This window comes from Dipteris shenzhenensis, unplaced genomic scaffold, assembly GCF_047967505.1.
Source record: "Dipteris shenzhenensis isolate YYH24624 ecotype China unplaced genomic scaffold, Dip_SZ_1.0 scaf0005, whole genome shotgun sequence".
NCBI lineage: Eukaryota > Viridiplantae > Streptophyta > Polypodiopsida > Gleicheniales > Dipteridaceae > Dipteris > Dipteris shenzhenensis.
The window spans coordinates 21,857-25,662 of record NW_028239312.1 but is presented as its reverse complement, the minus strand read 5'-3'; the positions used below and the strand labels follow the sequence as shown (position 1 = coordinate 25,662).

Genomic DNA, 3,806 nt, shown 5'->3' with positions numbered 1-3,806 from the left:
TACTATAGCATTCTCCGGTGAGGAGGATAAAATAATCCGAGGGGGTCGGTGTCTACAGAAAAAGCCATGAATATCCTAACTAAATAAAATTTGAGAACTAACAATTTATCAAAACCATCTTTATAACTTTTGTTGGCTTTAATAAGAACGCGGTGCCGGCTTTTTCTTGTCTGCTTACCTTTGCGGTGCCGGTACTTACTTGCCTGCTTGCAGTGCCGCCTCTTCTTGCCTGTTTGCTTGCTGTTGGTGCCGGTACTCATGTGCCTGCTTGCTTTTATGATGCCTCAGGCACCTACTTCATTGCCCGCTTGCTTTTGCTCGCGGTGCCGGCTCTTCCCTGTCTGAGGGAAAGTGCCCGGTGAGATCTTTATTAACTGAATATCCCCCCTGCATTGAAATTTAAGAAGAGATTTTACGGTTCTCCTTCTTCGTTTTATTCTGTTCATTCCTCCCTATTTCCCTGGTAAATGCCCGAATCTCTTCTCTGTAATTTGTTCCTCTTTCTCCACTTCCTCAGGAGATATCCTGTTCGTTAAATATCGGTTCATCTTCTTCATTATCACTATTCCCTTCGCTGTTCCGTTGACAGGGGAACTCTTTAATATCCCCCTCGACCACGGATCAAGATTACCCGACTTGACAACAACAGCAAACACCCACCTTAAGGAATGGAATGGATTTCTGGTAACGCTAGGTTGATTGGAGTACAAATCAAGGAAAGACTGACTGTTATGGAGAGAAGAGGTCTCGCCTTGATCCCATCTCGTTTGTTGCCAAACCATGAGGTTCCTAGGGAACGGAGTCACTTTTCCTGATAAGGAGAAGGAACGAGGCTCACGGGATTCCAAAATAATACCATCTGCCGGTTCCCCGGTGGGAGGGCGCACTTGGAGTCACTTTTCCCGATAAGGAGAAGGAACGAAGCTCACGGAATTCCAAAATAATACCGTCTGCTGGTGGCGCTTCTGGATCCTTATCCAATGCGCTAATCTGTATATGAATGGAGACGATCGGACTCGAACCGATAACTTCATACTTGCAAAACATGCGTTCTACCGATTGAACTACGCCCCCGTCCTCGTTCCATGCGCAACACGTATCATACAGGCAGGCACGGGGGAGCTATTGTTTATACATGCTCGTAGCCCTTTTTTTATAGAGTCTAAACCCTATCCAAGACACGGTCCCATCCCATCACACTGTCGAAACTGTGTCATAAGAGTATGTCGTTGACAGCAGTAATAGTTCACGAATCTTTCCTCGTAATAATAGTTCACCACGTATCGGCGCTAGAGATAAGCCGCTTCCTCGGGAGCCTCCTCAAGGCTCCCCCATTATTTCGAAACTTTATCTCTTTCCAGGCCAGGCCGTGAAAGCGCTTTCCGGCGAAAACGCTAACGCGTTTTCGGCCGCCTTATCCCATTTCCTGCCCCCCCGGATATGGGTTGTTGATTGCGCCTGACCGGCACCTCTAGTTAGTACGACACATCTTTCGGAATACGAGCGAATGCTCGGATCAGTATTTCTTAATGATTCGAGCTAGGTACCCAGAAGTACGTGAGGCCAGAATGTATGTGAACCATTCGGCCATGACCTCATTTCTTGAGCCAGAGGGGGAACCGCTCCGCGAAATGAGCTGGCAAGAGCAGGCAGCAACTCTTGATCCGTTTCACTCTCGTGATTCAGGAGGGAGGAAATGGGATTCGAACCCATGATACAATCTTCTCGTATGTTGATTTAGCAAACCAATGCCTTAAGCCGCTCAGCCATACCTCCATCGACCATCGCTTGCTGTGGGGAATAGAACGAAGTGTGATAGCATACGCCTGGAAAAGGCGGAAGGCCGGGCCCGCTAGGGTTCCCCCGGGGCCGATAGACAATTTATCCCGTCCCGGCGCCGAGTTGCACTTTATCCTTTTCATTAGATAGGCACTCTACCCGTTCCTTTCGGGGAGATTCGAAGCGGGCCTTTGGCCCAAAAGGAAAGATCTTATTGGAATGGAAAGTCTAGCACAAGAGATTACGCCAAAAGCTCGCTCTTCAGAAGAGATCTCTCAACACAACAAGGGTGGGCCTGCGAACCGCAACTCGGCCTCCGCTTCGTTGTTATGGCTATTTGGGCCTACGGTGGCAGCCTAGACTAGAGAGGTGCCCTCAGCCACCCAAAGGATACACACTTTCGCTACGCCAGTATCTCGAACTTGTACGACTGGGGGCGATAGCTGGTCCTTGTATATCCCTCCGACCCTCTCCGGGGAACCGCGATGCGCTCCATATCTGGTGTGATACTTGTTTCTTGCAGAGCACAACTATATTGGCCTTTCGTACCGAGCTGGGTAATCAGAGGAAAAGAGATTCGAACAACCAACTTTTGCTTTTAGAGATCATTATTCCACCATTGGAACCACTCCCCCAAATCAAGCAGTTATTCCTTTTTCGAGGGGTCCGGGTCGAAATGACAAATTTTCTCCCGTTCTTTTTTTTCGGAGGATGGTGAAGATGTTATCATTATATAACGATAACTCGAATTTATACAACGATAACAGAAATTCAAGGATTGACTTTCGCGGAGGTTCCCCGCCGCTGTTCCCTGGGCACCCCCTGGCCCTTCGGTGCCATTCTGGCCCGAATTCTCGTATATAGATGCAAATCTGAGATGAATTAGATAGTAATGAAATAATAATAATATAACGAAGTCGTCGCGGGTTGTGTGACCTGCCTGATGAGTCCAAAAGGACGAAACGACTGGCTGCTCTCCCGGCAGCAGTGGAAAAGTGAAGGGATTTCACGAAGAAATGTTATGGCCAGGCGGGGCCAACCAATATCAAAATCTATTGGGAATGGAATGCTTCTTGCAGCAGGAAAGGCAAAACTAACTTTGGCAGGGTGGAAATACCAGCCAGGGCGGCCCAATAGGACGAGATGCGGATTCGAACCGCGAACGTTAGGCTTTCAGCCGATCGATTTCCCAATCAATCTATCCCGTCAGGGGGGCCACTTCTCGACGCCGGGCCCTAGGGAAAAATATTGATATTGGTAGGGGAAAGCGGTAGAGAAAGCCCTAGTTCTGGTAGGGACGGGACGGGAAAGCCCAAACCAAGGCTCCCTGGCCTGAGAAATCCTTACCAACGGAAGGAGAGGTATCTTCCCTTGCGGAACGGATTACCCGAGCCAGGGATGTACCTTCAGAGGGAGCTTTATTCTACCCCAGCCCAGCCTTCTCAGGCCCAAGCAAAGGTCTCACTTCCTCCTATCACTCCTCTCCCACGCAACTGAGCTTTGCCGAGCCAAGGCCACTGAAGTGAAGAGGCTCATCACCTGAAGGAACCACCACTAACCCGGCTAGGGTGGCGAAAGAGGAGCACCATAATGCATTGTTGTTGCTCGGCCTATAGTAAGTATTCGTAAAATTTCGCATTTTCGGTTCCGGTTGGTGATCAATTAGTTAGCGAGCGAAGCGAGCGTGCAAGCGCGCTAATGGGATCCCGGGCCCTAAGGCAAGGGCGGTGAAGGCAGTTCAGCAAGGATTGATCCGAGTTGTTTAATAATACGAAATTTTGTAGATGGATGACCGGCACTTTCCCGCAAGCAGGCAAGTGGGAACTGGGAATCCGGAGCTACGCTAGCCCTCTTTCGTTAGGCAAGCCTGGTGGCACAGGGCCGGTCCTTGAAGTCGGCTGGTATGAGAAATTCTTACTGGCAAAAGCAGAGAAGGATATTCAGGCACGTCGTGATCGTGATTAGCTAGAGGACTAAGCCATTCCACTTCCAGAACGACGTGCGTTCCGTCGCACAGATCGATTTCC

General features: G+C 49.4%; 1 non-coding gene across 1 annotated transcript; it reads right to left on the bottom strand.

Moving 5' to 3' along the window:
- Positions 1–1,001: 1,001 nt before the first annotated feature.
- Positions 1,002–1,074, bottom strand: TRNAA-UGC (transfer RNA alanine (anticodon UGC)). Its single transcript has one exon. It is a non-coding gene; the product is annotated as a tRNA-Ala (tRNA).
- Positions 1,075–3,806: the final 2,732 nt, after the last annotated feature.